This window comes from Lycorma delicatula, chromosome 3 (assembly GCF_047948215.1).
Source record: "Lycorma delicatula isolate Av1 chromosome 3, ASM4794821v1, whole genome shotgun sequence".
Lineage (NCBI taxonomy): Eukaryota > Metazoa > Arthropoda > Insecta > Hemiptera > Fulgoridae > Lycorma > Lycorma delicatula.
In genome coordinates this window covers 8,004,851-8,016,396 of record NC_134457.1, presented here as the reverse complement: position 1 = coordinate 8,016,396, position 11,546 = coordinate 8,004,851, and the positions used below count along the sequence as shown (strand labels likewise).

Below are 11,546 nucleotides of genomic sequence, written 5' to 3'. Positions count from 1 at the left end.
GTAAATGTGTTTTTAAATATCATTAAGTATGTACAGGCGTACTGAGCGAACAATTTTAGTATATACAGGTTAAAAAGATTGATAAAGACACTGATTCGAATCCCGCTGTGACAAATACGCCTATTCCCGGTTACATCGTTGTGGTAATCCGGCCCCGCAGCGAACCATTCGTGGGCGTGAACGATCATGAGTTTCATATACTTTTGATAATATTCTTCCCCCTCTCTTACCTCCCCAACCCATTCATCTTTATACTTATTCCATACCGCTTTAATATTCACTACTTCACTCGCTTTATTTCTCATTCCATCTCTTTCTTTCACGCACATTATTCTCCTTCATTCCTTTAACTATTCCTTTTCATCTTCCTTCCTTCGTTTTCTTATTCTTCTTATTCACTCGTACTACACTATGCCTATTTAAACTGAACATGAATTTTTAATAGTTTGATTTAATCGTATTCGGTTCAACCTGCTCTGCTCTACGTTATAAAAACACACACATACACAGACACACATACGCATAATGCTACTGGCACTTTATATAATACATGAATTTATAAGCACACATAATTATTATCAATTGTATTTTAATGACGTTTAGCTAATGTAACACAATTTTTAATTTTTTTTTTTTTTATTATTTAAATTTAAGTCTATATCTATATCAAAACAATCGATAGCCCATTAAGAAAAAAAATATATATATTTAATGTGTAGTTCGGTTGCAACATATTATATAAATTAAAAATTTATTCTCTTTAACTTTCACAAATTATAATATATATTAAAAAAAAATATGTTTTTTAATAAAGTATTTAAAATTATCGAATAAATATTGTTTAATCGGTAGAAGTGTTATGCAATGATAGATATATATTCCATATTTCTACTTTTGTTATAACTTGTTCATATATGTATAACAGGTGTCCGAAATTTATCTGTGTAACTAAAAATAAGTTACTGTAAATACGATTTAATTTGTTTTCTTTTTATATTGTCAGCAGAGAAACTAACTGCTAATTTCGTTCGTATTTATTATTTATTCTTTCTTTATTACTAATTTAACCTTTTATCGGCTAACTAAATGAGAAAGGAAGAAACTGTTAGATATATTTCTAACAAGATGGAGGAAGACCTTCAGTATTTCTCTAAATTTGTCGGTAGAGCTATTCAGGGATACATAAAAGCATATCTCGTCATCAAAATCACCAAATATATCTATAGTTTAGTATTTATGGGAAAAACTAAAGGATTTTTTTTACAAGAAAAATCTTATATTCTGAGTGGAATGAAAAATAATGTAATGGAATATTTAAATGTAATCATTACTTTGTTATTTCAGAATTTATTTGCAAATATAATGAAACGGGTTCAGGTACATCATGAGAAAAATGGTGGCCATATTGACCATCTATTGTAAATAAAATTTCATTGTAGTCACTTATATTCCTGTTTCTACCGATGTTATTTGAATATAAAAAATTAAATGTTTGTAAAATATGGTCCACAGTTTCTATTAAAACATCCGGTTTAATGAATCTATCTAACAATCCTTTACATAAACCGGGATTAATACAAAAATTTCATTCAAAAACTTTCAACTATAAATTGGTAATTTAAAAACCGGTTAGTTTATTAGTAAAAATTAATACAAAGATTCATTTGGGACACCGGTTATAGAAAATTAATAACAAAAGCTTTTTAATTTAGATTCGGCAATCATAAAGTGAAAAAGATTTTATTTAATGTCGTAACAAAATATTAAATCGTTTTAAGCTTATTAAAATATTAAAAGATGCTTTTCCTTTAGTGACATATTTAATAAAATGCAAAAACCGTGATCTTAGTTTACAATGACAATATGAATTTTATAAAATGTTAAACCCAACACAGATAGAGTAAAATATTCGATTACACATTTAAAGGACTTTTTAATGTTTTTTAAGATGGATATATATATATTTCTAATGTGTACATTGGCATCTGTTTAACAAATGAACAAAAACCAACCCGTATGGCCTAATGAAATGAGAATGATATTTGTGACGTATAAATGACGTTTACTCTTGTACAGACTCAGACCGACCAATCCTGGGACGTGTGGTTAATTGAACTCCAACCACCAAAGTATATCGGTTTCTACTGTCAAGTATTCAAATCCATATAAAAGCAATTAAGTGTACTAGGATTTGAATACACTTTTATATGGATTTGAATACTAGATCTCGGATACCGGTGTTTTTTAGTGGCTGGGTTTCAATTAACCACACTTCTCAGGAGTGGTCAACCTGAGATTGTACAAGACTGCACTTCATTTACATTCATACATATCATCCTCATTCATCCTCTGAAGTAATGCCTTACGGTGGTTCCGAAGGCTAAATAGAAAAACAGTGGATTTGAACATTCGAATTCGAAAATCAGCTGTTAAAGAGGTGGTTTTGCGACGAAGAGTTTACCACTAGATCAGCCGTTGGGTTAGATGAAATTAAAACCTACTGGATACTCTTCTGCAGAAAAAGTACTTTTTGAATATTTAAAAATAAATTAAATATTAATAAATTGAATAATAATTTACAGGTAAATTTTGATTAATTTAATATTATTTATTAATTAATTTACTCAAACATTTATCTTTATATTTTTCTAAAAAGTATTTATTAACTGCGGTAGTGTTAAAAAATGTGCACGAATTTAGTAAAGAAAACAATACATAAACATCTTTCTATTTAAGTATCTGCCCTAGTGTTCATTACGAATATATTGCTTTGTGAAACACTCTGCGGTACAAAACGTACTGATCAATGGTGCTCTCACTCCTTCTCTCTCACTCTCTCTCTCTCTCTCTCTCTCTCTCTCTCCCACTCTCTGTGCGTAATGATTATTATATAACTAATCCTGAGGGAAATTCTCACTTCCAGGGATGATTATTATTTGCATTTCGAAGTAGTTAAAAAGTTTATATTGATATAGTACATCCGACTAAATGAACGGAACCTATTACGTTCCTCACTAACTAAAAAGCCTCTTTTTGATTAATTTTTATTCATGATAATGGCTATATCATTATCTGTTAACAGTTAATTTAATTTCGTAAGGTCGTCTACGATTATTCAGTTATTGTACCTGTTGATGGAAATCCTTCAGATCGTTACTGTTATATTTAAGTAAAAATTTATAAGTATATATATGAATATAAATTTCTACGAGCGTTATAATAAATTTCGCTATTAATGGTTCATAACTAAGCACAAACAAAAATTTCAACATTATTTCTTCTACCGAGAAAAGTAAATCAGGTCACAATTTTTCCACTAATTTAAAAATTACGTTTACAAAACTGTTTTGCTTAAAATTTATCTTTTTTTCTTAAGAACTAATTTATAACCTCAAATTAAAAAATTAAGGAAATCAGTGATTCAGAGATTTGATTCTAAAAAATGATGGACAATAAATAACATAATTGCACGCGAACGTAAACAGCAAACATAATTTTAAATCGTATTTGTTTCATTTGAGTTTAGTTTTCATTCCGCAGCTTGCAACCTTATTTCAAACAAAACTTTTAGTAATTTATGATATAATATTATCTTGGGACAAAAATATCTGTTTGTAATGTTTTTTTAGAAGTAATGAGACAGTAAAATAAATAAAAAAATAATTTTTATTATTACGAGTTTTGGCATCTATGATTTACTGATTTTTAAAAAATATACTTGTAATTTAAATTTTTTAAATACCTTTAAAATTTTTAATTTAATTTAAAAACTCTGCAACCTTTTACTCTAAATCAAGTTTTTTTTCACCCCTGTATTTAGGAACCAGACCCCCAATTAAGCTTGAACACAATTCCGTGGGGTGGCTTTGCCTGAAGTCCTTTGCAGACGAGGGAAACGTCAGGCCCGGCTACGCCGTTCCCGGCCTCCATCACCCAGAAACTGGGACTCGGTCCTTGTACTTCACCTCTAACCGGGACACCGTCGAAGGGATGTCCCCGCCTGGACTTTGTCTTTTAGCTCAGAGGCTCGAGAGTCCCCGCACTTTATCGCCACCGTCTACCCGTGCAAGCTCGGGCGAACGGCAGCTCCGTGCGGAACTGTCCTTCAACCCCTCGATTTCCAATATTTCATTTGCAGTATTTCCTACACAAACCCCGTCACAGTGTTGAAGTCCACCGAACTACGTAACATCGTTCCATCGATGGTCTCCACCTCAAGATTCCCAGTTACGGCAGTACAGTTGCGGCGTTCCTCGTCCTACAGCGGGCACTGGAATATCACGTGTTTCGGCGTATTTACATCTAGTCTTTTTTTTTTTTTTTTATATATTTCCACCTACTCCTCTGGAACGGATCTACAATCAAGTTTGACTCGCGCCAGAGGAGTGTCCTTTACTCTAGCTCGCCTCCCCGCCCGCCGGCTGTATGTCCGGCACGGCAGGTCAGTTCACCGGTTAGCTCTTTTATTTCGTAGGTGGAAATTCCACATACAAGCCGTCATCAGCGAGCGGTTTCTTCTTGACGAGCTTCCTCATGTTTCTTTTTTATAACTGCGGTTATAAACGACGAGATCACATTAAAGTTATCCTCGTTAAGTAGCATTTTATCCACCACATTCTCCGTAGATAATGGCCCTATACGTCTTACACAGGATTGCCTGCTTTCAGTCCAACGGTTACATTCAAATACTACATGCTCAGGGGAATCATAAGCCCCACAGTAAGGACAGTTGTTGTTATCTACCCTTAGTCTCGCACATAAATAGGACCTGAACGACCCATGCCCTGTAAAAAATTGCGTTATCCAGAAATTTATGTCCCCGAACTTCCTTTCTATCCATGGTCGGATCAAAGGTATCAAACGATGTGTCCATCGTCCCGTGTTGGCTACATCCCAACGATGTACATCTAGTCTTTAGATACATCTAACGTCACTCTATTTAGAGTGAAAGCTAATTCAGTTTTAGATGAAGTTTCAATAAATTTCATTTTCAAAAATTAAGGTGTTTAAAGTCATTAAAAAAAAGAACTTTACGTTAATTTTGAATTATTATAATTTGATTATCTCAATAAATTTAATTAATAATCGTAATTCAATTGTTAAAATATTAAGAAAAAATATATTTTTTTTATTTTAAATTAACAACAATGAAGAATTTTTATTACAACCTTAGAATCAAGACAAGTGTTGTGTATTTTATACAACAATCTATCTCTGCACGTACACAAAAGCGTTCCGGCAAAATAATTCTTCTGTAATAAATAAAACTCAGAATCACAGAAGCCTTACATAACTTCGTAGAATTAAAAGAAAAGAAAGTAAAATAACAGTTATCCTATTACAGGTTGGCCTGAGTTGAACTTCACAACTTTTATTATTTATTTTAGCAAACATTTAAATTTTATTATTATATATAGTACATCCACTAAAAGGCAAATGGTTAAAATGTAAAAGAAGTTATAAAATAAAAAAAATTAAAACTAGAGTAAAGGATTCAACAAAAAAAAATTGTTATAATCCAACTAGAAATAAAAAAATAGTGTAAAATTAACATTTTACGAAGAGATTTTATATCATAAGAGAATTTAATTTGTTCAAATATGATTTCAAAACTCAGTTTTGGGGTAGAAAAAAAATAAAAAATAAAAAAATTAATATATTTTAAAAAAAAAATAATAATAAATAACAAACAAAAAGATCATACTAAGTTTATTTTCAAAAAAATTAATTTAAAAAAAATTTTATTTCTGCATGATTAAAAACAAAAGTGTGGGGGCGCTCTAATTATAAAATCGTTTTATATGAGAGCGCGTACCACGGTTTTCTTATCAGTCATGAAGAAATAGAAAACCTTTTTAAACGTAATTTTCTTGAAAAGAAAATTAGCACGCATTGTTTTTTTTTGTATTTTTTTGAAGAAAAACATGTTTTAAATAATTGTTAAAAATTTTTTTATTATAAAGTTCAAGAGCTATTTAAAATAAATTTAAATAAATTAAATTATCTTGAGATAAAAGTATCTTTTAGTAAAACGTTTATATTGTTTTTTTTTTTTAATTGTATAATAAGAATTTAAACCGAAATATTACTTTTAGTTGTATTAATTTTGTTTAGCGAATAAAAAAAATGTATGTGCAGTTTTAAACAATATTAAAACCTGAAGAATTAGTTTCCATTATTATAAACGATACCGGTTATTTATAACTAAATCAGACGATTAACGTACATAAACTTTACAAGGTAAATTTACACTAGTTACATTAAAATCCTCTTCAACAGTCATCTGATCTACTCATACTGAATCGACAATGTATATCAATCCAGATTGTTAGCTACAACTTATCAATTCAGTTCCCTTCCTCAAGATGTTCCCCCTGTATCTCCGACTACTTATACAGGTGTATCACGAAGTTCTGCCGAAACTTTCATAACCTACTCTACTGTTGAAAATAATGGAAAAAATTCATATAAACATATTCCTAAAATTCTTCGTTTGCGAGTTACGGCTAGCGAAAGATTTTTCTCGTATTTCAGCTACCCCAGTCACATAAAGTCTCAGTAAAAATTTAAGGACGTTAATTAAAGGGCAGAATTAGAGATTTTTTATGGTTTTTGACTAGAAAGATCGAATAAAATAATTACTCTCAGGAAAATTAACTTTGACTAGTGCCGCTTGTACCTTATAAATTTTACATCGTTATATTCATAAGAAAATTTGAGGTATGAATGATAAATCCCTAATGCGTTTAAATTTCTGTTTTTCTGTTGGCAAACAAACGTTTTCATACCCGGATGCTATGAGTTATTTCATATTTAACAATTCTACGTCGATGTATAGTTTAGTCAATATTACTGTCGAAATCATAATATTAAACGTTGCTTCTCCGCGTCCTTATGCACCAAAGAAGAACAGGGTTCAGTAGTCTTTTTTTTGGCCAGAAATATTACCAGGAGTTGAAATCAATCGAAGATTTGTATAAAATACAAGAACAGTGTTAATCGTAAAAGATTGTTTATGAGTCGATCGAAAGATTTTTCAAAATGGTGTCACAAACGTTAACGTGAAGAAGAGACCTGACGGCTGCCTACAGTTACGACTGAAGATAACAGTCAGTCGTGGTTCTGAAATACATATGAGTGACTATAGATGAAGTAGTAAATTATTTACAAATTGGTCAGAGGTTATTCCTAACAAATTATTTAAATTTTATAAATAATTTTCTGCCAGTTGGGCCGCAAAACATTTCTCATAACGCTTAATAAACAAACGAGATTATACATTTATCAAAAAAAGTCTGAATCCCTAATTATAATTAAAGTAACAATTTCTGAAACAAAATTATTATTTGTGGCGAAACACGGATCAATCATTTCGAGTTACAGAATGATCAGCAGTGTATAAAATTAAAATATTTACAATCGTGTTATTAGTAAAAAATTCAAAGGTCTACAGGAAAATTGATGTTAACACTTTTTTTCTGGAGAGGGGAATTATAAGGCCCAGTCCTTGAACATTATCAAAAAAATTATTTTAACAATATATTGTATTTCAATTAAGTACTTATAGTAAATTTGAAGTCTGCAATTCAAATCAAAAACCGAGGAAAACTATCAAAGGCATTTTTTTTTTTTGTTTCAATATCCCCTGTCCGCGCCTACTATTCTCCGTACGGTTGAAATCCAATTTGAGATATCGACTAACACATCACATAGCTCTCATTATTGTGCAACGATGGAAGTAGTGCGTTGAAGAGCAAGGGGGACTGTATTGAAAGATTATAAGTTCTTTTACATAGTCGATAATACCGATTCATCCTCGCGTACTGCCCAGAAACTATTTAATAAATCTACCCTTATCTGCAGCAATCGATATATTTCTACGCTGTCTTTAGGAAAAACCAAGATTTTAGAAGGAACAGATTTTCGAGATTTTTTAAATGACTAATATGTATTCTTTGCATAAAAAATCTGTTTGGTTATGAACCTATTTTCTTTTAGGATTCTCTTTACTTTTGATAAATAAAAAAACATTTTAAAGAAAATAAACAATTTAATTAGTTATAAAGGATGAATAATTTTTTTAATATTTGTTTCTGAACACCAAAGTTCTTCAAATTCTGAAAAATATGTTCTTATCATAATATTAAGGTTAAAATGTTATTTACTTTTTATTTTATTTCATTTTGTTTGTTTAATTTCGTTTTATTTAATAATTTATTTATATCCAAACAATAAATCTAAACAATTTGATATTTATTTTACTAATTTTTATTTTTACATAAAAATTTCTTGATATAGTTTCATCTTTATTTTCATTTCCCCCTTTGATTGTCTGTCTTCCCTATTTTCTCCCTCCAGTTTGTTTATTCTTTAATTGTATAAACAAGTGGTAAAGTTAAGGACCTTTAATATTTAAAAGACAATAATTTTTTTAATATCAATAAAATTTTTAACAGAATCAAAACCTTGTTTTTAATAAGAATTAAGTAAAAAAAACAAAAATAATAATAATAATATTTTTTTCTATTAGCCGATCATATTGTATCGTAAAGTTTACGTTACTATATATTAATCAAATTTTTACGGTGTTCCAAAAATCAGTTATTATATAACTTAAAAGATAATAATGTACAATAATTATATTAATTTAATCCTTTAAAATTCCCTACGATTCGTATTATCCAACTATTGGTTAATTATTCCAGTAATAATGATTTTATGATAGATTTAAAATAGGAAAACCTGAAAAGAATGTGTTATATTAAGATTACTATAATTAGTAAAACGGAGAAGAGTTACATTTTCCTTTTAAAAATGTTAGCTTGTATCTTAGTAACAGATGCAAAGAATTTAGATGTACCAGTTTAGAGATAATGAACTGAAGAATACAAAATAAATATTTTAATAAAGAAACTGCTTATATATAGGGTTATGTAAAAATAAGATTTAGCGTGAAAAAACCGAGTAATTTTTCTAACGCCATTTCTGTTATAAATTTTAATGACGTCGATCGTATTTCCTTAAGTAACATATATCGAATCGTAACCTTCTACTCCAGAAAAAGTAATATGATGATAATTATTTCTGCTGGTAAAGTTTTACTAACAAAAATCAACGTAATATTAGTAAAAATTAATAAAATATTTTTTTTTTTTTTTTAATAACTCGAGCAATGAAATGACATCAGAGTCTAATCTTGATAAAAATAAGGCAAATTTCAAGAAAAAGATTCATCATATGCCAGCTTACCACGAAATTTGAAGGAGAACTCGTAAGTTCGTTCATCACAGTGAATCGCTGTAGAACATTATTAGAGAAAATTAATTTATCCACTCTACTAGCAGACAAACAATCACAAATTATAAAAATTAAATAACTATTTACATAAGATGACTGAAATGTGCATTTTGTTCTTTAAAGGTGGAATGTAAATATTAATAATGAAAACATATTTTGTATTATCCGAGATTCAGATCTAAACTACGTTTCATATTATACTGATTACTCATAACTTTGTCGTATCCTAATCCCATACCCGACATTTTTTTCCCAGTAAATATAATAAAAAATAAAATAAAACAAGTAAATAATACATTGTATAATAGCAGTCATTAGTTTATAAAATTAATAAAATGTTGCTTATAAATACAATGTAACATAACTGTATTCTAACATCTAGTCATACAAGTTTATTATGCAAGAAAATGAAAAATAGTAGTTTAGAATGAAAGATATTCCGATAGAACTTCCTTGAATTATGATAAGTGTACAGTTAATAAACTCGTTTTTTACAGACTTTTTATTGAACATAATATTAAGTGTAACTTTCCTTAATCAAATAAATTCTGAGAAGAAGAGTAATTATATTTTTTTTTTGTAATATACTTGTCCGGTTAATTTTTATTTCTCAAAACGTTTTATTCGTAATAGAACATATATTTCTACTGTAATATTTGAATATAAATAAAATTTGTCGGTTATTAAATTCGATACGTACAGCGCCGGTCGAAATTGTTCTTACAGAATTACTAAATAAGTAGCCGTTTCTACGTAAAAGAAAATTAACCGTTTATATTAGGTAAATTAAACGAAATAGCAGCAGCGGCTTCTACGATAACATTAAATAATATATATCGTTCGAATGATGCTCGTTCTAAAATTGTCTTTGTTCTGTTAGAAATGCAGCACAGGTTTATTTACGAACGCGAGGGGAGCGATGAGGTGGAGAAGAGAGTAAAAAAGGCGGGTCGGTCAGAAAAATAATGAAAAAACAAAAAGGTATTCCGACGAGCGAGCGAGCGGCCTAAGGATCGACAACGAAATAGAGTCGAAGAAGGAAAAAAGAAAGACCAGGTGAGATGCCTGAAGGTATGTCTATGGCCTCGGAGACGGAGGTAGAGAGAGAGGGAAGATCGAAGCGAGACGGAGTGATTGCGAGAGGAAGAGAGAGAAAACGCGCGGCGGCCATGTTGGAAGAAGAAGGCTAGCTTGGCAACGGAGCTCACAGTAGAGCCTTAGAATGCGGGTGAACTGCACCGCCACTCCGTCAGACTTTCTCCTTGTAGCACAGCGCAGGTGACTTCCAAGTCGTTTTCTCGGTGCCGTCCGTCGTCCGTGCAAGAGGTGCCACGTGTGAGGAGTGTGGAATACACGGTGTGCGACAGGTGAGTCGATAGTAGTTTAACTTGTTACTTACCCTTCCAGTCGGGAATATAAAGGGGAGGGGGGTAAACGTGTATATGTTGTGTACGTATGTACGTATGCGTGCACGTACGTCGGTACGTATGCATGTACGTAAGTACGTATGTATAAGCGTTGTTGGCGGTCGAGTGTCTGGATGACACTAGGCGCTCGACACCACTTCAATGCTATTTATACGAGGGAGAGGCAACGGGAGTTCTGGTTATTCCAGACAGACCAGTCCGGGTCGAACCCGGACCGCGCGCAGTACAAATTATAATAAAGAGCTTAAAAACGGAACAAAAACAGGTCGGTAGTAGTCGGCGGGTAATGATAGACGAGACCGGCAGGCACTACCACCACCACGGTAGACGATCAGACACATCGTGCTCGCTTCGTTTTGCCACCACCTCGCCTCCCACAACAATATCTAGTTTTTGTCTATGTTTACAAAACGTATCCGGCCGGTCGTCTCTCGGTACCCCGTTAAACACGTTACGTTACCGGCAGAACTTATGAATGAAATCTACCGACCGACGGATGGAGTCGAGAATTATTGTGTACGTTCCCGCCTAACCGGTCCCAAATAATGATCCCCACCATCGCATAAAGTCACAGTCACTACCGCTTTACTTACTATCGGTCACAGTTAATTAGTAAACTAGTATAGTCTACTGCTACTAGCGGGCGAACCGCTGCGGTATTTTCACGGGAACGATCTCATCCTTCCTGTTTCCGTACGCGGTTCCCCGGTCTTACATCAGTGTTTCGAAAAACTATACGATCGACCGTGAGCGATACACTTGCACCGCTTCCACCTGTTCTGTTACCGTACCGCTCGGTGAACTAGCACGGCGACTCCTACA

The 11,546-nt window shown here is 31.7% G+C and overlaps 1 protein-coding gene across 3 annotated transcripts in view; it reads left to right on the top strand.

Moving 5' to 3' along the window:
- The first annotated feature begins 10,518 nt into the window (after positions 1–10,518).
- The window catches only part of grh (grainy head), a 914,307-nt gene continuing 913,279 nt past the window's right edge, over positions 10,519–11,546 (top strand). For all 3 annotated transcript variants that reach the window (XM_075359398.1, XM_075359399.1, XM_075359401.1), the window contains exon 1: positions 10,519–10,664. The gene's annotated coding sequence lies outside the window, so the exon portion shown is untranslated. The remainder of the gene's footprint in view (positions 10,665–11,546) is intronic.